The sequence below is a fragment of the Rhea pennata genome, chromosome 4 (genome assembly GCF_028389875.1).
Source record: "Rhea pennata isolate bPtePen1 chromosome 4, bPtePen1.pri, whole genome shotgun sequence".
Lineage (NCBI taxonomy): Eukaryota > Metazoa > Chordata > Aves > Rheiformes > Rheidae > Rhea > Rhea pennata.
The window spans coordinates 51,885,366-51,911,237 of record NC_084666.1 but is presented as its reverse complement, the minus strand read 5'-3'; the positions used below and the strand labels follow the sequence as shown (position 1 = coordinate 51,911,237).

Below are 25,872 nucleotides of genomic sequence, written 5' to 3'. Positions count from 1 at the left end.
CTATTTTGCCTTTAAAATACTCTCATTTCATAATTCGTTTTTTTTCCTCTTCTCCTCTACACAGCTCCAACTCAAATGTGAATACAAACATGCTAAGTAACATGCTTCCGAGGAGACTTGGAAAGTGCAATGTCCCTGGGGAAGCTGTTGAGTAAAATACAGGCAACGGATGCAATTAATTTTCTCAATACAAAATTATTGGCAAGTTTAACTGGACTTCAGAGCACAAATTATTTCATGGATGAAGTGTTGTCAAATAGCCTTCCTGCTTGTATGTATGATCTATGTAGCTTCCTCCTCCTTTAGGTCCATCCAATTTAATCCTAGTTTAGTCCCAGTGCGTAAACACTGGCAAAGCAGCAGCCTCATGACTTGCTGAGCGCCTGCATTCCTGTTCGTGCAAAAGTCTTAATGAAGGTGCTAAAAGCCTGAGAGCTAAACTACTTAGCTGGCAGTGCCTGCTCCTGTCTCACACAGCACAGCTGAGCTACACTCTCCCTGCAACTGTCCTCGCAGACAGCAGGAGCTACATTTTCAAAGCATGTTATGAGGATTTAGTCAGGCAGCCTCTAATTGACTTGTCTGGGAGTTGTGCTGATAAATCTTCACCCTTTGAAAACATACCCCAATCTGCTTTGCATCTGGACAGGAGAGAAACTAATGATAAAAAGCAGACACTGCCGATTATTAAAGCTATACCTCCTGAAGAACGCTGGCAAGCCAGAGTGCAAAGGAAATGCAGGAACTTCCCGTGTTTTAAACTAAGCAGCAGCAAAATAGCACTGGATATGCTAGTTTCTGCACCATAGCTACTCATTCACTGCTCCAGAGTTCTTTAAGCTGCATATAAGACCAGAAAGTCTCCAGGGGAAAATCTTGCCCTGGTTCATCCTTGGATGAGCAGGAGTCCTGGCAGGCCAGTGCCGTGTGCTGGTGCCCCTCGCCCATGAGCGAGGGGGCACTCCAGCGGCGAAACTCAGCGCTCTTGCACTCTGAGAAGGAGCAGCACGCTCCCCGACTCGGCCTCTGCTTCACGGGGCAGAATTTGCTCTTTTGCCTTGAGGCACCAGCGGAATATGAGCCACTGTCTGGCACTGCAGAATCCACATACTAAAATCTTGTTTAACTGCTTCAAGGGAAGAGCCTTTCCTATGTTTAGAGTAAGAAATTTATCATCCAGTTGGGTGCAAAATACTACTATGATGCATAATGGTCAATATATATACATCTAAAAATATCATTAATAATAATATAAGACGTAATAATAACAATAAAGAATATTCTCAGAGAGACTCCAGAGAAAGAAAATGAAGAGACAAGGGAAGGTAGAAGTACACACCCCAGTATTTTCCTGATCACACTGTTGGTTTCTTTGGACTGTAAGCTTTCTACTGAACCAGTTCTAGGAAAGCCTGGCTAGTATATGATCTCTAGAGAGCTAACTGCAAGCTATCAGAAGGCTGAATTCAGAACTGGTATAGCTGGCCCCCATTCATTTCACTCCCAATAAACACTGCTTCAGGTCATGCTTACTTATTCCTTACTTCCATGAGTAGCCTTAGGAGTGGGCTCTTCGGTTTCCTCAAAACAGCATGGGATAAGTAACCTGAGTGATTCTTTCACACAACTAAGTTCTAGTTCATGCTTTTAGAAACAGTGTGTTTGATACAATCAGAATAAGAAGGGTATGAAAACCAAACAATATATATACTACACCTGTTCAGGCCCACACGTTTTATTCATGCTCTTGGGGATAACCGCTACCCTAAAATAAACTCTCATTCAAAAATAATTTAAGATTGAAATTAACACATTTTTACAACTAACACACAAAGGAAAAACTTTCTGAATCAAGAATAGGACAAGTTATACTTCCATGCTGCAAACAAAATGGGGAATATACTCCAGACCAGGTTTCCATAAAGCCTGCATCTTCTTCCCCAGTTTTCCCTTCTGTCTCACCTGTACAGTTTGTCTGAGGATGTAGGTGACTGGAAGATTTATTTGCAAGTACAAATACAGTTAAGAGGTCTGAGCTATCTAAGTACGGGTTAAACAAGTTAAAAAAAAAAGTCTAATAGGTACTACAAAGGAGGGCAAAACAGAAAAATATTCTTCTGTATGCTAATGGCGTTGCACTCAAGTTTTTCAAAGTCCTAATTCTCATTATGCTGCAGAACCATGTGCTTTGGGGAAAGAAGAGAAAAAGAATGAAGACTGAGCCTGAAAGTAAACGTGTGTTTTCCCTTTCATCCAAATTGTTCTCTCATCCCTACAATAACTTGATCCACCTCTAGGAAAGACGAGTAAAGTTAGAACTGCTTGTTTGCCTTGTCTTTCCATATCTTTTTAAATGTTTGCATACAGCAGCAGTTTTATAAGTTTCCTTCACAGAACTTGTGTGGTCCTAAAACCCAAACATGAAAAGTGCCGAAACCCTCAGCTCCCATTAAATTCACTGAAGTAAGGGGTCGTTACCAGTTGATAAGATTAGCTGGTTTGTGCCAAAATTTCTTCAGAGTTGTACAGAGTTGACGCCTGATGAAACAACTTTGTTCTTCATATTCCTTTTTGGTTTCAGTACAAGTTATAGCCAGCACTGCAAAAAAAGATTGCAGAATCCTCGAAGATCTCTCTACACTAAAAGAGTCAAAGGATTGCACAAGATACCCTAGACACATTCTGCATTATTCTGAGCACAGTTTTAGAGCTATTTGCCATGGGCTAAAGCCCAGACAGCACTGAATAGCAGTTTCGCCCTAAACAGGGGCAAGCAAACCATACAAACTTAACTTCTTTGTTGCCTCAGTACCTTCACCTCAAACTGACCTTGGGTCCCACAAAGGTACACAACAACAGTTAATGGAAAAGTACTTGCACGGTCTCCCAGATACCACAAATGTATCATTTAAGTCTACTGAAGAAGCATAAAACAGAAGAAAAGAGATTTTAAGTAAACCAAATTCCTCATTCAGCAAAATATTTAAGTACATGCTTCACCTTGTGTGCACCCTAAGCCAACCAATTAAAATCCACAGAATCATATATGCACAGAAAATCTTCATCAGACTGGGAACTGAGCAAAGGTCTTTCCTGGCCTGTTTCATCTACGGCAGCTGCCTCTGTCTCAGCATAAGCCACCTCCTCTCTTCCTAAGCTAGCCTGACTATACAAACACAACATAGCTGATTTGCACATGCGCACTGGCATCATGCTTCCCCAAAGGACAGGTCCCAGGGGAGATGCACCCTTCTGCAGAACAGTGAATCTCTGCCTGCTCCCTCCCTGTGCAAACCAGGAGCACCCAGGGAGGAGAGCTACCGTGGGAAATCTGCTAGGGTTTCCCAGGAAACATGCACAGGAGCAGCACAGAGCCCCCCGTACCTTCCTCAACAGCGTGAATGAACTTTTGTCTGTCATGTGTTAATGATGCCCTCCGTACATGGCCACAGGTATGGTGTATGTTCCAGCGCAGGGGATGGGCTGCAAGGCTTCTGGTAAAAATGGTTGCCAGGTGCATACACCACTACCAGATCTAAAAAAAAAAAAAAAAATCATCCTGCCTAGAGCCCTCTCTCTATGCATGTGTGATTGACACCAAGAAAAAAGGCGCCTGAGATCGGTCTAAATGAACTACTCTGACAGGCTGGATATGACCTACCACCTGTAGGTTACATGCCCCAACACTAACCAGAGTCTCATGAACAAAAGTCCAATGCTCACCTGCTGCTATCCTGTTCCTAAAGCTCTTGTGTGAAATTTGTAGATACCTCATCACTGGAGTTTCTTATCATTGAGTAGTTTTGGAAGAACACTGGCCACTAGCGGAAGAAGACCTTTGTGAGCAATACCCATACACTTATTTATAAAGCCTTCTGGTACTACTTGGAATTTGACCAAAGCGATGCTGCATCCCACCCAGAGCACAGAAGCAGCTGCCTGTCTGCAGGGAAATGCCCCAGGTTGCTAGTGGTTGTGAGGCTGAACTCATTGTAGCAATGCAGGAAATGTTTGCAAAAATCCCTGAGGCTAATGAGGCTTCAAGATGTCTCCCTACAAACTTAAAAGATGACCAGAAGAGAGGTAGTCGGTGCTCTGCTAACCAAGTCAAACTCACAGCTCTCTGTGGCTGTGCACCAGAATACCAACAGTTTTATCTTTTCATATATTTTGAAAACAATCCCCTAAAGAAAGGAGCTGCAACTCAAAATGTTACATATGTCTGTACATGCCCAGTGTGCACACAACACTTTTTTTTTACTTTTTTCATTTGCTGACAAAAATAATCCCAGTGTGTATTTTCTACATTTGCACATACAGCTACTGCCCATCATATTCACATGGGCTTTCATCTCAGAGATCTATGTGCACAAAGCACATGTTAGTGGTTAATCCAAATTAAATTTAGCTTTCAAGTCCCATTCACCAGTGAGAGCTTGTGCCTTTAACAGTGTCAAATAAACACATGAAGACAAAAGAGCATTTTCTATTGTTAGAGGCTCTAGGTAAACAAGATCTAAGGCTGAGTCACTGAGATTGGTACAGTTCTTTACTAAATCCCTTGGAGGCATGAAGCACAAGATATTATAGTTTGCTGTTAGATAAGCCATAGAAATGCACCATAAACCAGCTGTGCATTCACATAATGGGCTTCCACTGATCTGATTTTCCTTCTTAAAAGACTTTTCATTCCCACCTTTTTCTCCTGTTCTAGAAGTGATAAGCCACCTAGCACTAAGGTGCTTTTAATTTGTTAGTCTGCAGATAAAGTGCTCATGGGCTATTATGAGAATTATGTGGATTTTGGTCTTATGAAAAAAAAAAGATAGAGATGGGCTAAATCTAAAAAATAAAAAGAAAACACATCTATGTTGAAACAAATACAAACCGTCACTTAGTACTTAAATCTTGTCTGTCATCCAGATGCAAACACAGAAATTATACCTCTGCATTTCACATCAGAAAACAAAACGTGGAACTTGCCAAAAGTTGTATGTGAAGTCAGTGTCAGGGATAGAATAGGCCTCAAATCTCCCAAATCCTGTGCCCAGCCAATGGGAATATAAAATATCTTCTCAGATCAACAGAATCTCTTGCTTCTCTTATTCAGGAGAGAAAAAGAAACTTAACGGGAAAGAGCCCCGGAGCGCCTGTAGGTGCTGTAGGAAGGTTGCAGGCAAGAGCAAGTCGATTCATTGCAGTCGTAAGGATGGGATTCACGTCCCCTGTGCTAGACTGAGATAGAAACGAGCTAAATCACACTCTAAAAGTGTCTGTTTCTTTTCACCGACTTTGAAGGGAGCCTAGGTAACCAGCTCGGAGAGAGGCATCCAGAGTCAGATGCCTGCATCTGGAGCCATGCCACCCCAAGCCACAGCGCTATTTGCCCAGTCACAAGTAGCGCGCAGATTACACGCTGTTGCAGCTGCCACCTGCGTCTCAGAAGGAAGGCTGTCCGTCCTCCGTCCTGGCAGAGCCCTTCCCCCACTTCCACTTCCAGACGCTCCAGTTGTGTTCCACTAAATTCTAAGAAAAACTTTTAAGTCTTCATAATTTGGCCTGTAATTACGACGTTTGCTCTTGTAAAGTGTCTCACTTTCTCGTAAGGTCAAGGAAAAGAAGATTGTGCAGATACAAGTTACTGCTTAGTTACTTGCATAGTAAATCACTTCTGCGTTATTTAAAGAAGGTAAGGAAAGGTACTAGGAAGGCCTATGAGTTTACGTTACAAATAAATCACTGTAGTGTTAAAACCATGGTCTAAGTATGGTCTAAGCAACATCTCTACACTTAGAATATTTTTAACTAGACACATTGATAGTAGGGAAATATAGGCAAGTTTGGGAGTGAGCAAGCACTTCCTTATTAAACAACCACTGTAGTAACATTAATAACAGCTTTGACAATGAGCAAGCACGTGTAAGAAGATGGAAGATCATGCAGGTACCAGGCATACAGAATTGTGTGCAAATCTGCTCTGTGAGTTTCCCACAGTGTGAAAGCGTGTTTTAAAGGAAATTAAATGGGTAGCAGGGTGAGGTTTTTCCAAGGGTTATTTACAGTACTCTCTCATTTTTCCTTCTTCTGAGCTTTTCAAAACTGTCAAATGAAAACAAGGGCCTGACAATTAGCATATTTCAGAATTACGTTACGGGTCCAGCTTTAAAATGCACAGCTGCCCAAGAGTAGCTTTTTACAATGCTGGGTGGAAGACATGAGGCCAAGAACCAGCCTTGCAATTTTCTGGGTCTGGTATTACAGGAAGGATTTACAGACCATGGTCGCAGTCTGTCTGGGGACAGCAAGTCACTTGTTTTGTCAAAAACAAAGCTGTCTGGTACTGCCAGACTTCAAATTCAGAATTGCAGTAACCCTATTAGAAGTATTCAACACTGCAAACACAGTGGCTTTTACTGACACATCAGTCAAGTAGCGGCAGCTCTCTCCCCCTTGCTAACAAGGAAAGACTGCAATGCTTGAAATGAGAGCAGATCTTTTTCCCTTGATGTGTCTCTGCACAGCAGCATAAGCTACCCACGCATGTTCTCTCAGGATAGGGCCTGGAAATGCTACTGGATAGCAAGACGCTAAGCAGGCACTGCGTGAAGGGCTCCTCCATGAGATTTAGGGGATACGTCCCGGCAGAGAACTCAGCCGCGCACAGTGCCCTTCCTGGGAACGCCGTCTCTCTGAACAGCCTCTGACTAGCAGAGCTTCAAACTATAAGGACTCGTGCTCTCCCAGGGAGCCGTGCCAATTCTCCTCTCAGGGCCAGCACAGCAGGGCTGCCTGTGCAGTGTGGGATCTCCCAGCTCTCACTCCAGGGTCCCTTAGAAAATGCAGGCAGGCAGGAGTCCCCCAGGATACAGCTGCTCGAGTGCCGCTGCCCCCTGAGGGGCTAAGAGCTACAGCCTCTCCCTGCTTCCTCCGCTTTCCCACAGCTCTGCTGCTCCCTGAAGCTCTCACCTGGGTGGCAGCAGCCATCAGAGGAGGCTATGAAAAATGGGTGGCAAGCTTGCAAGGGTGGCAGCAGCTCTGTGTGCTGACAGGAGGCTTTGGGGGAGCTGGGTATGAAATGCACATCAGGCATCTGGGGAACATTTGCTCCCCCATTAATCTGTCTTCCTCTCTTGTCACCGTGTCCCATATTTTCACAATTCAAATCCAGCAGCCTCACACACAAGTTATCTGACTGCTGAAGGGAAAATGGCTATCTGGTGTCAGCCCTCCTCCTTCGGGCAGTTACAAGGGCTCTACTGCCCCTGCTCACAGTGCATATTCTGAGAGCATCCTCTCCCCACCCATCCGACTGCTTTCTTCCTAACTCTACTGATGCTTGCAGGTCCTGAAAAAGCCATGAGAAAAACTGACCTCATTAGCAGTTTCCTCAAAAATTCAATTGGAACTGGGTGTCCATCTCTTCCAGCAATTCTCAAATTCACATAAAAAACATTAAAGGAAATGATGCCTACAGTTGCTCCAGGAATTGCAACTGTTGCCAATGAGAAGAATTTGCATAACTTGCTCCTATCTGCAGTGCAAGCGATAGGTTTTCAGCTGCAATTCAGTCTCTTGGATTTCCTCATTTTCATCTCACCTTGCAAGAATAAGGAAAAACCTTCATGTATGTAATGAGCTGCAGAAGCAAACTGCTCATAGCAGGGTTTAACGGCTGTTGTACCTGGCATGTTCTCTACTGGATCTTCTGCAAGGCCATTCTTTAGAGCCAAATTACCTGAGGGACGTCGTAGGTTATAAGTCTTTCCTTGGGCTACAGGGTGCTCAAGCCTTTCAGAATTTATAAAAATACCTCTGTATTCTACATTTAGAGTCACAAGCTTTGCTCTGATGTGAGATCAAGTATTTTGAACCATTTTTGTAGAATTCTACCTAGAGCCAGCTGAACTTTTTTAAAATGATTTTTTTCCACTTCAGAACTTCTTTTAATTCAAAACAGCTTTTTTGAAAATTTTGTATCAGTTTTCTAAGCAGAGAAATAGTGAAATGACAAATTTGCAAATACAAAATTATAAAGAACAGTTAAATCTAAACCTGACTGAGAGGACTTGAGAAAGGACCTTTATGAGTTTCTGGATGCCCAAACAGCAGACTGAAATAAATGTTGAGAAATGCAGAGGAGGAACCTGCAGGGAACCTCAACCTGCAGAAGGGGAAAAAATAGCCCTACATATACATATGCAGTAATGAACATGAAATTAGCCACTACTGCTCAAGAAAGAGATCTTGAAATCACTGTGGAAAATGCTCAGAAAACATCTTCCTTGCGCTTAGCAGCAGTCAGGAAGGCAAACGGAGTGTTAGGATTTATTAAGGAGAGAACTGAGAATAAAAGAGAAAATAGGACACCACTTTATAAACCTCTGGTGCCACGACGCCATGAGTGTTTCCTGCAGTTCTGAGCATCCCAACTCTAAAAGGAGAGAGCTCACCTAAGAAGACAGAAGGATGACAAGAGTGATCATGAGGCAGGAACTGCTTCCAAAGGTAAATGCAAGGGGAAGCAATGGCAGCGCTGTACAAGCAGGAAGCTCAGCGGCCCCCTCCATTGCAAGGCAAGGGCACTCCCCAAAACACCGAGGTCCTGCTCCACAGCCATCCCGCCTGGCGACTCGGCCATGGCACACTTTGGTCCAGCCTGTCTAACTTTGGTATCTACTTGCAAACAACTCTGTTGGATGCAAGTATGAGAGATGCTGATATGCACTCAGGGCTTGTTTCAGTGTGATGCTGGATGCTCGCACATACATCTGAAAGACACTTTGGGGTTTAGGCCATTCTAGATATAACCTGAATACTCTACAGCCTGTAACGCATCAGTCTGGAAAACAGGTAACCATCGGGAAGCACGACAGAAGCCTACACAATCATCTGTGGTACACAGAAGGTGAATAGGGAGCAATAATTCACATTTTCTCTCAAAACAAGAACTGATGTGACCCAGCGAAAGTGATCAAGCAGTCCAAAACAGCAGATGAAAGGATATCCTTTTTCACTCAACACACAGACATGGAAGTTACTGCTGTAGGATGCTGTGGATGCCAAAAGGACCAGTAAGTTTGAAAAGGTCTCTGAGAAATTCCAAGGAATTTAGGTGCAGCAGCAGCAGCAATTCAAAAAGGATGCAACCACAGCTCTTGCCCCAGGAGCAGTTCTTGCTCCCCTGGGGCTGGGAGACAGGAAGATATGCCAGTGAAGGCTGACCGCAGGCTGCTGGGTGCCTTACACTTGACTTACTCTGCTGGGGAGAGGATACTGGGCTACATGCATCTTTGATATCAGCACAAGTGTTCTTGCATCTACAGGGTCTTCAGAAGGAAAACTACTTAGAAGCCTTTTAGTAAAACAAACAAACAAAACCCTCTACCATTTTTAAATGTTCTAGTTCTGAAGCATTTTGATGATAATATACGACTCTATAAAGCTGCAGCTATAGTGGTATGACTGCACTTCCAGTAGCCCCTAAATAAAATGAGTCTGTGCAGCAACAGTCAGAACTGGAAACACTTGCTTAACTGCTTTTTTGATATGGCCAGACTGTGATTATCCTATGAAAGATTAAATTAATGTATTTTCTCCTCTTCCCCTGCTCATCATTCTTCACCCCCAAAAATGCAACTCTGGCATAACTATGAACTACATATCTTATTCTGAGGAGCATTACTGGAATTCAGTTTTTAAATGGAGGAACTGTGGTAGGTGTCACTCCAAACAACCTCAGTGGTGCTGGGTGGTGGTTGGTTTCTCTAGGGGATCTCAATATTCTATATGAGGAGAACTCATAAAATAACCTTACTAGTTTCCAGGGCATACAATATGAATAACACGTATCATTTCATTCACAGAGTGAGTATCACAGAGAAGGCCACAGAGAGAAAGTGAAAGGCACACGGGGAGGAGCAGACAAGGGAGCCTGGAGGCCAAGAGCCCTGATGTGAGCCACAATGCTGCATACACAAAACCGGCCATGCTGGAGAAAAGATCAGCTAGATCACGGGTAAAACATCACAGCACCGATAGAGACACTTAAGAAAAGTGGAATTGTCGTGATACTGAAAATGTATGTTCTTTGCTTTATATATCTACAGGTATCCGCCCAGAAAAGATAATAGAATTGCAGTTGTATAAACAGGCAACTTACTAAATTGTTGAAAATATATAAATGCAAGGAGATACACAGTTACACAAAGAAACAATTTGTCTTTTTTCCTATCTTTCCTTATTTTTCACATATGATGCTGTGACTCCAATAAACTGTGCATTAATTTTGTATATAAAAAGATAGTAAAATTAATCTATCTTTAAGAAGAAGAAAAAACAATCTCTATGGCAGAACTTGAACTCCATCCCTCAGAAAGTCTCGTTTCACCACTGGAGGGCTCCAATATTGTTCCATGAAAGTAAAAGAAAGTTTACTGGGAAGGATAAACACAAAACAAATAGCTTGGGCAATAAAGTTCAAACATAACATGCAAGCTGAACCAAAATCTATGGACTTGCAAGGATTACATAAGAGTAAGAGCTAATTTAACTGTTGTTTCGCTCTTGTAATACAAAAGGGGTTGAAGGAGAATGACTTTCTTACAGTTTGGCTATAAATGTCTTCTTAAATAGAGCACTTATTAAAATGATTTTGTATGCAATATTAGAACGATTAGGTATTTCCAGACAAGCAAAAAAAACCCATAGGTTTCAATGGTACATGATATTACGAAAACACTCTGCCACACAGAAGTGCTACAGAACACAACAGATTGTACGCACAGGAAAGAACATGCGCTATAGAAATTTCTCACTTTTTTGATAAATCTTTCTTGGGAGTTGCCATTTATTTTCTAAAAGAGTTTACATGTAAAGGTATATAACATGAAGAAATAAATGTCCCTAGAATTAATTGGTATGGGTATTTTTCCCAGTAACCTGATGGCCAAGATTTTACCAGAAAAATGCATATGGTCTTGCAGAAGCCAGTATGGGCATTGATGTCAGCTGATAAGCTAATGACTGCAGCTTATCAGCTGATAAGCTAATGACTGCAATGCTCCAGTTAAGGATAAAACAAAAGCTATTTCAAGTACAGAAGCACAAGAAAAAGTATTTCAAACATCACTTCTGTCTACAAACTTACAGAAGCAAGTAAAATGCCGAAGTACCCCAGCACTCCCCAACCTGCCCTGTTATGGGGAAAAGTGAAAACAAACAAACAAAAAATAATCCTAGGCTGAGATCCTGAACATTAAAGTTTCACACTGAGCCAAATTTTACAGCTGAGTTAAGCACTCCAGAAAATAAAGGAGGTTTACTGGAAATACTGAAAGATGCTAGTGGGCACTATGATAAGCCCAACAGAGCACTGTTCTTGTTTGATGAAGTGTACTGTATTGGGCTGATGCACAAAACATCGTGGTTTGCTGGCACTCTGCCCTGCACACACTCTTTTTCCGCTTCTACAACGTAAAGGGAAAAAGGAAAAAAAATAGCTTGCTTAAAATATTCTTGCTGCTCTCTTGTAGCCCCTTCCTCCAGCACATCACATGTTAATGCCAATCTGCTGGGAGACTGCAATTCTAACATAATGAGATATTAATGAGCTTTGCACATGTCCCTGGTCGCAACAGTTCCCCCCCCCCCGCTCATTTCTCACAAACCTACAGAGATGCTTTGCTTGTTTTCCTGACACTGCATTTGTCTCTCTCCCATCCTGCCTCCCCAAGCAAGCCCTGCTGCACAGTTCACCTTAAGCTGCCAGCACTAAAGAGCACCAAATGGGCTGGCACCGTCTTGTTTCCTGGCCTAATGGATGCTTGTTTAAACACTGGAGCTGTTTGCATTGCTGCGGCTCACTGCATGTTAAACACAGTCCTCTGAAACCCTACGCCAATCCAATAAAGGTATCAGCAGTTCAGCGTGGGGAGGCAATTACTATAAAGTCCCAAGTGTGCCTTCTAAGCTCAAGGAAGGAAAATTTGATCGAACAACTAAAAGCAAAATCTGATTCGGCTCAGCATCACGTGGAGGACACAAGGTTTAACTGGAGCCAGGCCTATGGAGGGCAGGAGGAAATCAATGGATGCGCCAGGGAGAGCAACTGCACATTGTTAAAAGGGCTTTAAACTGGCCTGTTAGCAAGGCGCTCTCGGCCGCCTTCGCAGAGGCACCTCCTCCCCCTTCTTCCATATGTCAAGGTGTGCCACTGTTGCCTGTCTTTTTTCTTTTTTTTTAATGATATGCTGCCAATTTCTTTTCACCCTTCATCAATTCTTGAAACAATTCTCTCCTGGCAAAGGTCCTTCCCCTGTGCAAAGTCATTGTCATATCAAAGGGAAGTCCTGCACAGGAACAGCAGTGACAGAGGGCTGACGCTAGCCAAAAAAAGATCTGTGCTTCACTGAGAGAGAAAAACCCCCAAATCTCAGGCTAATGACAGTCAGTATTTCAATGGATCAGCTCTTTACCTGGGTGCGGGGAGAAAATCAAGGAAGGAAGAAGCTGCATTTCATTTAATCCATAGAAACAAAGGTTCTTTAAAATGTTCTGCTTCCTCTCCTTTTAAGTGAGGACTGAGGAGATGGGGGAGGGAGGGAATGTTCCCTTTTTATTCTTTCTTTTCTTTTCTTTTTTAATTTTAAACAGCTTCAAAACGATGGCCTCCCTCTGAAGGCAGCTGATGCAAACGACGTGGAAAGTTTTCTAAGTGCCTGCCACGGCCGCCACCAGGAGCCTGGGCACGGGGATTTGCCACACCACAGGAGACCACTGAGCTGTGGAGCCTGGCACCGGGCCCCTTGCAGCGCCCCACACCTGGGGCCGCAGTGGGGGCTAACCCCGTCCTGCAGCCTCGACAGCGCGGGAGGGCTGGTGCGCCCAGCTGGAAATCAAGGGGAATCTTTGAAGAGGAAGCTGCCCTCGCTGCAGCTGAATCCCTGGAGCCTCCCGGGCTGCGCTCACTTTACCGAACGGACGAGGCACAAAACTCGAGTCTGCCCGCGTAGGAAGCTATCTGCCACGGCCAGGGCTAGCGTTTGGCTGACGGGCTTGAGGATGCAGCTCAGTTCTGGCGGCTCAGAAACCCGGTGTGATGCTGAGCCCTGCAGGCGGAAAGGGGCTGCTCCGATTAACTGCTTACGGACGGATAAACGTGGGGTGAACGGCGGGCCGGCCGCTCTGGGGCACTGCCGTTCTCAGCGCTGAAACCAGGAAGGCAGGGAGAGGAAGCATCTTCTATTTTAAAAAGGGCTGCCTGAGGGGAGAGATTGTCTCCTTTTCTTTTTATTTATAATTTTTAAAAAACTTGTGGGCAAAGGTGAGGGTTAATTCCCAGATCTCACCTTCCCTGCTCTGGAGCTGCCTGAGCTGCAGCCCCCCGCTGGACTCAAAACCCAACGGAGGCAACAGGATGCCACTGGCAGCAGCCTGAGTACAGCGTGTTGAAGCATGACGGCCTGGTGGGTGTTTTGACAGAAATTAGGGGCTTTCAACCAAGAGGAAAAATGTTGGAAAACTTATGCGTTTTTTTTTTTTTAAAAAAAAAAAGCAAGTAACCACAGTAACTTTCCTATTTTCCGTTTTGTAACAAAATACAAACAAGCAAACAGCAGTTGTTTGTGTTGGCATCCCTTGCCGAGCTGGGGGAGGGAGGACGAGCTGGAGACGTGTTGTCTAGGTAAAGGGGGAATCCTTCCACACGCCGTGCTCCAGCTAGGACTTTGACCCCGGAGATTTACCTTGCACAGAAAGCACCTTACAACAAGGATTGCTACTAAGCGGAAAGGGCAAAGAGCAGTGTCCTCAGGGCTGGAGCAATGCAGCAGTCAGAGCTGACCGATACCAAAACAAACAAAATCCAGGCTGTCTTGAAAGCATCAGACCCAGGGAGCCCCGAGAGACTCTTGTCACATTACAACTCCTTCGCTCTCTTGAAGCTGAGGCCACTGCTTCTATTAGGGTTTGAAAAACCCACTCACCTACTCAGCACTGGCAAGTGGAACGATTTCCTGATGAGACTGGGGAAGGATGTGGCTCTTGAAATCAGCAGCTTCTGCAGAACCTAGCCTTTAATTTAAACAAAACAAAACAAAAAATCCGGCCCTTGTGGCCGCACAGAGAACTTTCCAAATGTGACCCACTGCAGTGCTGTGTTTCGGAGGCTGCAGCCAGGCTGCTCCTGTTGTTCCCAAGCAGCAACCCAGCGAAATCAATACGACTCATTAATGGTAATCAGTACCCGTGGGCAGCAGCACAACCGACGAGAGCCCGGCCAATTCTGCCCTTGTGCGTGCGTTACTGGGGGAAGCTCTGACTGACACCAAAGGTAGATTTCCCACTTGCTTGCAACGAGGAGCAAGAGGAGGTTGCAGGCTGAGCACTCCAGGAAGGCCCAGGCACCACATCCCACAAGGGATATCAGCATTTGCTCCAGTCGGAGGAGAGCTCTGCACCCTCACAGTCTCCTGTGCACCGCACTAGATCCTTTTTCTTCTTCAAAGCCAGTGATTTACTGCCCCTTCCCTGAAGACCACGACAAGCTTCCTCACTTTCTGCCCCACCACCAAGCTGGAGAGCCCATAAGCTTCAAGTCCTGACACAAGCCCTGCAGGCAGCTGAGAGAGAACAGGGAGCTATAGCATAAAACACAGGCTAGGCTTTTAAATAACACAGCGCATCCCAGATGTAACTTTCATACCCCTTACTCCGGGAACAGTGGTTAGCGAATCTGTTGCCCTCTGTCTTCCTATCTGCTGGCAGTGAACCAAGGAGCAGTAAGGAGATATTCTGGGGCCAGGGAAGGGAGCTAGTGGGCCCTCTACCTTCCTCAAGGTCTGCCTCCCCTCAGCCCTCCTCCTCCTTTGCTTGCTCCCTTCAGATCAGATTCAGACCAGGACCAGAAATTCAGTCACTTGAAGACATACATTGCACACTTCTTACTTTTTAAGATGCATTTCACTGATTTAAGATGGTATTTCAGAAAAGGACTGATTGGTTTCAGTCTTTGAGATTTGGCCAAAGGAGATAGGCAAAACACACAGTACTGTTCAAAGCAGCATTTCCTCCTTCCCATTCCCTTTGAATAAAAGGTGCCATGGTACCATGGTTATACATTTATAGTTTGAGTGAATCATTCTCAGGAATAAAATCACCTTTTCCAGAACCTAGGCCTACACAACAGAGAAAACTTCCTACTAATCAATATTACAGAAGAAAAATGTAATAAATTGATATCTGTACATCTAATGTCTGTAATCTGCTTAGATTAAAAACTCTGAATGTTCTTATGATTCACACTGTCAAGGGAAATGGAGGGATTGACAGTCTGCACTCGTCAGGAAAAAAAGCAAGGGAAAAAAAAGTCCCCTAAGTGTTTCTCAAGCACAGTATCATCTCATCAGATGATGCACAGGGTGATGTCGAGGTAAAGGAAATGGAGAAAATGCCATTTCCTGCTTCATTTCCTCCAGAGAGGGTCTGGAGCGGGTTTCATCAGATTAGAAATCCAAACAACCAGATTTACACTAAACGTTATGTTTGCGGTTCCAGGCCTCCATGGGAAGCACCCTTGGGGCAGTGCGTTAGATCTACTGCAGGTGAAGGTGCAGCAAGAACAGAAGAGGAGCAAAGAAACCAGTAAGTAAGTAGTAGTGGCTGTCACCTTCTTGCAGACACAGGTCCACTACAGAAGTCACCGTCACTGGCCAGGGAACAGGAGGGTTTTCACGTTATCGGGTACAGAAACGGGACAAAACTAGCTTTTAGTTTCCAGAGCAATGCAAACATTAAGGGAGCCTCATTCACACCTACGGAGTTGGATTTTGAAAACTGCCAGGTACCAAATCTCTGAACATCAGACCTTTGAGAATACCATTACCTCAAAATTAAGAGTTGTTTTTGGAGCTGTTTCCTGTTCCTGCCGGTTTACATCAACAGCAACTGCCTTGAAATCAACCATGGTAGACTGGCATTAAACTGTCCCTGGTTGTACACATCTACCACACAATGGTGCATAAAAATGGCAAAACAGTCATCAACTGCACTTTATTTCAAAAAACACATCTAATGGGAACGTTATTATATACCCAAACGTTAATAAACTTACATCAGAAGCTGCTGACTGCGTTTGTTTTCTGCTGGGCTCTTTAAGAAGCCTGAAGAATAGAGGCAGATTGGATGCTATTCATATCCCAAAGCACTTTGCAAAAGCACCCTGGTACTGGCCCAAGGGGCAGGATTTGGAGAAGCGCACAAGCAATTTAGGAGTTTGGGGACTGTGACAGCCAAGGGAGGACAGTTTGGTTTCAAACAGCAGGAAGCATTCCCACCGCCAGCCATTTGCTCTGTCCCACACTGCCCCCACACCGGAACATTTGTGCTGCACCTCAGTCACCACTTAATATTACTGGATTTCATAGTACAGTGTTTAAAACAAACTGGAAAGTGTACTAGCTTACCTTAAAATGCCTCACTTAAATCTGAAATCTCACTGCAAGGAGCTCAGGGTCTGTTTGACAAGGCCATCAGATGCCTGCGTGACACTTCTGTCAGCCATCTCAAACCAAAAGATCTTTGCGTGTCTAGCACAGTTTTCAGTCGCTTTTCCAAAATGGATTCGGGTACTTTTCCAAATAAAGCATGGGTGGCAGAGCCATTAATGTGCTTTAAAATGTTTCACGCACAGTGCCGCCGAGGACTGGAGATGGCCAGTGTGTGGCACAGGGCCGGATCTGGCCTGCAAGGCAGTTAACTCTTTGTGCCCAAGTCAGCCGGGCAAACACACTACTGCGTGTGCTGTTTTCAGTAGGCACTCGTGGTGTCTTGAGCACTGACAGGTGGCTTCATGAAAAGGATTGTGGCTGATCAGAGCACCCAGCATTTTCCTCCCAAATAAATGGAACAATCGTCTCCTCTGGACGGAGAGGCCAGGATTTATAAATCCTGCAGTGTAAATTTAAAGTAATCAGGTAACGCAGGTAGGTTTAAGGTAATTTTTACAGCATATGCTTCCTCTTTTCTCTACTACTTGTTTAGATGATCAGAGAAATGGTTAATAATGTTAAACAGTATCAATAGTACTGAACTGCTCTGATTAATGCAGTAATAACTTCTTAGGGATCAAAACTCAAACGTTAACCTGGAACTCGGATCTCAAAACCACTTTTCAGAGGGTGTGCTGCTCACAGACAGCTGATACAGATGCTCACAAGAAACCTCACCCAGTTCTGATACAGGTACCCAACGACTTTTCACATCAGTTCAGGCTCCACATGGTTACACAAAGCCTTACCGTAGCCCAAACAATTCCAGTTTATGTTTCCTTGGACGTGCAGCTGGGGTGCTCTTTTCATATATGAAATACTGGCAGACACCTCTTTGCTCATGACAGTCTCCTCCCTCTCTCCCAGTGCACACAGAAGCATATGGATGTGCGAGAAAGGTCACTATACATTTCAGATCTTTGCTAGTTATTTGATTTGCATCTGTTCAGTTATAGGGTATTTTTGCTTTGCATCTGCTCTGCACGAGGAGATGCTGAAGGAAGCTCCTACAAAAAACAGGTGGATGAAATGCTCCTCTCAGCACTTCTGTGATTACTAGCCAGATTCCAGGTATAAAATTGACAACTTTTGCATTGCATGTATGTGCTGTACACACACAAATTCTAGCAGCCACAGTGCTGCGCAGACAGAAAGACAGACAGCATACATCTATTCAAGGCCTCCACTGGAAGTCCTCTCAGTAAAAGTTGAGGTGATGTGAACAAGTAATTGCTCTGAACCAGGACTCTCAGAACTGAAATATTCTCGTGCTGGACATAATTCTAGATTCTGATCTACACTTCACATGTGCAGATCATGGAGTGACACCTGCGCACGGAAACCAGGACAAACAGCATGGGCACACTAAGCTGGCAGTCTTTTTGGCTGCCCGATTTTGGCAACTAATTCTTGTGGCAGCCTCTGCCTACCCACTCCTTGCTGGCCAGACTGACCTCAGGAAGCTGGTGGATTTCGCAAGTAACACAGCAGTGGCGAAGACTCAGCTCCATCAGGAACCAGTTGCCTTGTGTTAGCTGTGACCACAACCCAGCTGCAAATGCCACAGAATTAGAGAAAACAAGTTGTACTTTGTGGGTAGCCCCCCCCATCCCTCTATTTTGATTACTTGGTCTTCCGGGACTTTATCTTCCTTCCGGGCTACAAAGCAATGCTGCCGGGGGGCCGATACAAAGGGACCCAGGAGCTAAAGAGCCGCTATTGTTTTAGCCAGAAAAGTCCCCTCAGATGAATGAGTGACAGGAGGGAAGAGGAAGCCTCATGGCGCAGAAGCACACAAAGCCTGCCCCGGTGCTAGCGCCGCTTCTCTAGCTCCTACTCTTGGTTATGGCTGAAACGTTTCAGAGACAATGGAAACGTCCCCCAGCTACTGATTTTAAGAAGGCAGAAAAGGGGAAGAGCTTCTCCTTCTCTCCCACCGTTCAGTCCGCCAGCCGGCCGCCCGCTCTGCCTCCCCGCGCACGGGCTCTGCGAGGAGGCAGCGCCCGGAGCAGCGCGGGAATGCCCGGCACTAGCCGTTGCGCTCGCCTCTGCTGGGCCCTTCGCCAGCTAGGGGTGGGTTAGCCTGCCAGATACTCCTTGTTGTTTGCAGGCAGGATAGCCTATGCCGGCTAAATATTTACCTAATCTAACTTGTCCAGTCAAACTTTAGGTCTGATAAACACATTATAGTAACAGGCTGCTCTTGACCTTTCATGCCTTTCTGCTTCCCAAGGCTGCTGCTGGGTTTGTTTGCAAACCCGAACCTAGCTGTTGCTGCAGTCAGGTCTGGGAAGGGAAGATGAAAAAGGGCAACTTTTAACTCAGACCTTCCATCCTTCAGGCTCCTGCTGGAAATACATACACCAGAAACAGCCTTGAGTTTCCACCACTCCTTAAACAAGGAAAGAAGTAAGGAAAGAGGTAGACGCAACATCATTCAAAGCATCTTCTCTGCTTTTCCTTTCACACATCTATGCTTCTCCAGGGAGCTGGAGGACAGAAGGACTCAAGGTGCCCATTTTCCACCTAACCATTCCTGCCAGACCAGGTACCTCCTCTGAGGTACCAGCACTGATCTTGCAATGAAGTAGCAGTACATTAACAAGACATTGGGTAAAGTTAATATAGGTGTCCCTGGAGTGGCATTCTGATACTGGGACCAGGAGTAAGGAGATTATTTCTTTTCCCTTAGGGGAAAAAAATCAAAAAAAAAGGGGGGGGGGGAACAACAACAACAACAAAAAAAAAAAAACACAGGGCTCTCACTTAAAATCACCTTATATGCAGAGAGGCTGCAGAAGACTTTCAAGAGCAAAGGGGACAGAGAGAGACAGAAAACTCATGAATTTTTTCTTTTTACCAAACCCTGTCCCCAGTAGCCCCGCCTCAGGAACGCTGCTCAGCATCATCCAGCCCGACTCATAAAGCAAGGCCCTTCACGCAGAGCCCTGTGTTTAGCAAAGAATTTCTCTGCTTTGCCAGCTACCTAATGTCCTGGGCAAGGTTTTGTCTATTTTATCTAATTTACTCTATGAGGATACCATCCCATCAATCATCCATTTCAGTCCCCTCTCTTCTCCAAAAGCTTTGGCCCGTCTTGGAGAAGTTCTTCTGTTACAGAGCCCGCACAAAGACAAGCCTCTCATTCTCTCTTTTTTTTCCAGCCAAATATTCTATTAATCCTTGCTAGTTTATTATTTTGACTCAAAACAACCAGATTTTTATGCAGTTCTTAATTGCAGTAAGAATTGCCTAGAGATTAATGCTTAGATCTCAGTGACAGAGAGAAATTTTTTTTTTTTCAATCTCTTAGATTATGTTTAGAGAAACAGATAAACATACTAAAGTTGTCCTAGGCAAAATATTCATTATGCTTTCCCACATGATGCCACTTTTTGTTTTGGCATACTATCAGTAAAACACAAAACAAAATTATAAAGGTCTTGGCTCTGTTTTTACACTGTCTTAGAAAAGGTAAGCATAGAATCAAGATGTCGATATTTGGCCCATAATCAATAAATTCAGTTCAGCAAATTCTTTCCTTTACTGTGAGAAATATTGTTTGAGCCAACAGCCCAAAATCCCAGGGAAACCAAGGACAAGTGAAGCTTATCTGTTCAAATCGCAGCAGATAGATAGCAGTACTACTGAAGAAAGTTTCAGGAGACTTTCAGTATTTCAGAGATGAGGGAGCATTTCATCCTTTAAATAGGAAAGGAGCACCCCCCTTCTCGGGGGAGGGCTGCCACGATAACATTAAGACAAAGCGGAGCAACACAGCACATAGACAAAATACTACCTCATGTTCTTGATCTGTTTTACCGACCCCCAGCCATCAAGGTTCTTTATTATTACAGCCATATAGCTGTTTCCGACTAAGATGCTCAAATGTCTTTGAGCATGGTGCTGTCTAAATTAAAAATGGTTTTTATTATTATTATTTGCAACTAGAATCTCTCTCTCTTGGGATTTTGCAAATGCCACTTGCGTTGATTTCTGTTCAGCAGGTGAGCAGGCTCAGTAGAAGCCTTGCACCATGCTAATAAGAGACATTTGTGTAAATCCCATGGGATTAGGAAAACAGTTTACCTTACATATAATATAACAGCATAAATTCATGCAAGAGCTTTGCAGAAAGGAGAATTTCTACTAGGTGTCAAACTAGTAGCACTGCATAATCTATCATCAAATCTAGGAGACATCTGGCCAATTATTTTATTTCCCTTTTAAAAACCAAAGGGGAAAATAAAAGCAAGTTTAAAATTTACATTACAATTTGCAAAAGAGAAAATAATGTTTCTTCTAGTAAGTCATGTCATATTTACTTTTTAGCGCAGGTTGTTGACAAATTAAATTTTTCCCAGAAAACTTCTTTACTACCACTGAATAGATTTGGGTCGTTTTCCATATTATGGCTGCTTCTTTCTTAAAAAAGAAAGGGGGGGGGGAGAGAAGACTAAGCAAAGCAAACACTGCATACTTTGCACTATTTTCTTTTCTTTAAATGAATGCTTTCCTAGTGGCTAACTGGAAGTGGACATACAAACGCCTTTACGTGAGACACACCAAAACACACCTTGGCTCTGCTCGACTTGCCCGCCCAGAACGCCTCACGTTTCCCCATGCGGCACAGGGCAGCCGCATCGCGCCCAGCGCGTCCAGCCTCCAGCCCGCACAGCGCTGCGCCCCGCACTGCACCTTCACGCGACAAAACGCACCTTGGAGCCCGCCCGGCACCCACCATCACCACCTCCCGGGAATGTCAGCCCTGCTTCTGCAAACGCCACTCTGGTGTGCTGGCGGGAGAAACATATGCACTTTCCTCCTTCAGTTTGAAAGGAGACCCTTTGAAATCTGAATTTCCAATCAAGGACATTTTTGCTCCCCATGCTTGCACTTCTCTTAGCTTCTCGTGGTTGGTTGCAGCATGTCTTGCTGCTTCGGTGTGGAATGACCCTCGAAATCAAGTGAAATGCTTTCGGCAGGTAACATTTCCCTCTCTGCGAATTTTGCAGCTGCTCTAGGCTTGAGGACACAACTAGCTATGCCGAGGCACCAGGGGCTCAGGTCTTTGCAAGCTAGTGAGAGTTGAAGCACACACCGGTGCTGGTGCTGGTGCAAAGCCACGAAACACCCTGCTGCAGCACAGGGTTTACGGGAAGGTCGTTTTCTCTGATAACAGCTTTAATGGGTGCTCAGGCCTGCAGAGCATTTAAGCACTTTCAGAAAGATTCCAGGTATCCCTCACAGCTACAGATGTAGTTTTGCCTTCAATCCTCACCCTAAGTAACATTCAGAATATGCAAGTTGTGCCACCTTAATAAGAAATGCGAATCCCCCCAGATAGCACAGTCTGAGCAGCAGTCAGCCTCTTTTACACTGCTTAAACTAATACTCTTTCCCGGCACGTGATTCACACCACATGATTTACTCTGTATGTGCACAGGGTAAGGAGATGGACAACTGCACTGAAAGAGGAAGAGGCCCTGAGAAAAATAAAAATAACAAAAAAACACAGTATGACTAGAGTAACTCATATCCAGACAAGGGAACGTTAAAGTTTCACACACACTCACACACACAGAGTCTATCTTTGGCATTTCCTGACTTACAAGCATTTTCCTTTGCAACCTTAACATCCTTTGCTGCTCAGGTACAACACATGCAGATCATAAGCTCTCCACCACCACATCTCAGGTGCAACAGCTCTGTTGTTATCTGGAGCAGAGCACACCAGCCTCTGCAAACCACGTCATGATTTTATGATAAGGACAAAAGTCTCCTTACAGCTTGGCAATTTTTGTAAAAAGCTAGTAGCTATCTCTTTGAAGCAGGGAGTCTGAATTGCATATACTTTTTCATTGTTTATGGATATAAAACTTGCTAACTATTTTTCTACTGTAATTCTCTAGCAGCTATCCAATCACAAACACAGCAGCAAAAGTGTATCCGTATTAAAATCTTAACAGGTAACTTGGGGTGTAATGGAAAAGTGAACTGCAAGTTACACCGGGGGGGGGGGGGGAGGGAGAGGGGGAGGAACAGCAACTGGCTACACCTTCCTCCTGACATGGATTGATTTCAGCTGGTGAGAAGCTAAGAGCAGGGAGCTGCACAACTACTCTCGCTGCTTCATCAGAGGATCCTTCTCAAGTTCCACTGAACCCATTTCAACTCCCGCTGCTGTTACAAAAGCATCATAAAAATAGCAGCAAAACTGTGCTTTTTGAAGTAAGCAGTGCAGAAAAATATCCTTCACAAAGGCAAAGTTTGCAGCGTGCTGTAATTAAGCTCACATCCTGACAGTGGGAGCATGAAGTTTTATTCTAAATATAGTCAAAGTCTCTTCAGTGTACAAATGCCTTTTTTTAATGCAAAATTTACAAAATTAGTCATTATAAGTCAGCACTCTCCTAAGAATTCTTAAAAAAAAATCTTTAGTTTTAATGTAGAGAGCTTTATAGCAGGGATTTAATGTAGTCTCTAGTGCCAGGAAACAAATAATTTTGGTGTGTTTACCCATCAGGAGGATGGAGGATTGTGCAGGAGGATGCACTCTCTGCTGCGACTGACAGCTTGAGCAGACAGCAGCATGTACAGAACACGCTGGGCAGACAAATCCCCAGGCTTTCCCCAAACATCCATCTCCTTTCCCAGCTTTCAGCACCTGTTTCTCATGGCATTTTACCTTTAGTTGGCAAGGCAGTGAAGACTCCATCAGCTTTGGGTTGTCCTTGTTGAGCTCAGTCTAAAGCAAAATTTTAAGCTAGCTCAGGCTGACTCATGCTAAAATGCAGTCTGGCTGGCTAGCTTGAATGAGACTAGACCAAGTTTAAAATGAGTTTGGAAACCATGTTCTTAAACAGAAATTTCTAATATAGTTCATATCCAAATCCTGATCCTAACTGCACCAGATGAAGGCAGAATAATTACTAATTTCCATGAAAAAACTGTCCTTTGATTCCAGAGATACAAGATTCTGGCCTGTGTTTTATCTTTGGGGTTTGGGTTGGGTTGTAGGCCTCACTCTGTGTCCTACATCATTTATGCAATGGAAAGGGAACCAGATGCTCCTGGGTCACCCTCCAGGCCAATGTTCATGTCCCAGGAGCTTCTCTTGGTAGTGTATGTGGTGGATAAGTGGCTCATCTTCTGTTACAGAGTTAGACTTGGCTCTGAGCTAGCATGACACGAGGCAGAATGGGTGTTTTCCACAAGGTGTGCACTTTAACTGCTTCAGACAGCTGCAATAGCTTGAAAGCAGCTGGGTAAACTCCTATAAAAATAGAAACAGGCTCCCAGCAAAATCCATTTTTGATCAAGTCCAGCCTACCCCTTCTTCACACTGTGTAAATTGAGCTGAGCCTCTGGCAAAGTGCAGCTTAAAGCTGGGCTCTGGGGGTTGTCTCTAATTTCATTTACTCATGCAGCACCTATGCAGGTTTGGTGAAGGCAGGATCCAGCTTTTCAGCTCAAACATTCTCAAAGCCATGTAGCTCCATGCATGCTGCCTAACCAAACCACGCTGAGTCTGCAGGAAAACACTAGGGACACAGGGAGAGCATGGCGATCCTACCGCATGCTGATATGCACACGTATTTAGAAGAGAAGCCTTGTACCTGACTCCGTATTGCCTCGTTTGCTCCCCGCCCTGCCCTCTCTCGTGGCCAGCCCCTTCTCCGTGTGCCGTGCAGGCCTGCTCCAGCACGCAGCCTCCGACGCCAAGCAGCACGCTGCGCAGTTCCTACAGCGGTTGCCCTTCCTGAAGATGGGCGTAATGACGAGGGCAGAAACAGCGGGCCGGTGGGTCCTCCTGTGATGCCCACGCCATCCCGGGGCCAGCCAAACACTCTCACCAGAAAAACGGGATGCAGCATGCCGCCCGTGGCAGCTACTCCGCCTGAAATTCTTGCTATTTCCCCTGTTCTGTGAGGCACGATGCACACTGAACCACTCTGCTACTGCCCATAGCAAAATGCACGGGAAGTGAACTACATTGTGGCCTATATTGATCCTCTTAAAAATAAAATAAAAAAGAATTAAAGAAATGTCCAAGCCCTCTAGTTTGCAAGAGGCTCCAGACTGTGCCTGGAAGCTGTGAACAAGTCACAGAGAGCATATCCACCATTTTCCCAAGTCTGTTTTCCTTGTGGTTTCTTCAGTAGCATGCATGCATGCCTTCGGTGTTTACTGTCAGCAGTTTTCAACGTGCTGACATGGCTAAAAGTGACCACAAAGCCAATGCAGGCAGGCAAAGAGAAGAAACACAAGAGGAAATGTTAGGAGGCGCAGACTCAAACTTTACAGTTCTGCAGCAGTAACTACTAAGGTAGCCTGACTAGCACAAGAAAGAACACGATTAGCACAACTTGGAGCAGCCTCACCTTTTTCCTCCTTTCTCATTAACCAATAGAGCTTTGTTCCTGATGTTGCTATTTTTGTGGCTGACGCACACATAGAGCAAAGGAGAGAGCCTTTCACACTACAAGTGTTATATTTCTTTCCCTCCTATTGGCTCATTCAGGGTGCCTGGGTTGTTTTTCCAGCAGCTTCACAAACTTCTCCCCCCCAAGTTTAACTCCAAGAGTAATTTTTGTTTTGTATTTGCTTATTTTAAACAGCAATTGAAATATAAAGGAATAATGCAGTGCCTGAAAACAGCCCAGGAACGATTAATAAAGGCTTTATAAACACTGCCACAAAGTTTAGGTCCCTCACTTGACATGCTTTTGAGTTACTGGAATCTAAATTGAGACATGCGGATTTTCAAATATTCTATGTTAAAATATTCTATGCAAAAATATTAATGAATCAGCAGAGGTATAAGAAGCACATCTTAAGCTGATATTTATATAACGACTTGCTCTTAGTTTCAAGCAAAACTTGTTGCCCTCCTTTCTGGGTTACTCTCTAGGATAAGCAAATGGAACAAACAGAACAAAGCCATGTGGGCTGTTGTTTCCTGTAATTCCCAAGCTGATGCAGAATCATTTTTTTTTAGAAAATGGAAAGAATCAGATGAAGATTTTCTTACCGTTCCACTGGAAATAGCCCATCTGTGTGGAAGAGCTTTACTATAGTAACTTACAACAACACACATAAAAAGCTGCACATGGAACAGAAGTTTCCGTTTCTCCTTAAGTTTGGTATTCCTCCCTTTTTACATTTGCATTATGACTAGGGTGATGGATGCTAAATATCATAAATTCAAAGAAAACCTAGGAAATAAGGTGTTGATTATACTTTAAAACACTGCTAGGAAATAAATGTACTTTTCCTCATTTTAGTAGCATTTCCAGTGCAAATAGGCATATACATACTAGAAAAT

General features: G+C 44.3%; 1 protein-coding gene across 1 annotated transcript in view; it reads right to left on the bottom strand.

Moving 5' to 3' along the window:
• The window catches only part of MAML3 (mastermind like transcriptional coactivator 3), a 245,294-nt gene that overhangs the window by 100,026 nt on the left and 119,396 nt on the right, over positions 1–25,872 (bottom strand). The gene's annotated exons all lie outside the window — the stretch shown is intronic.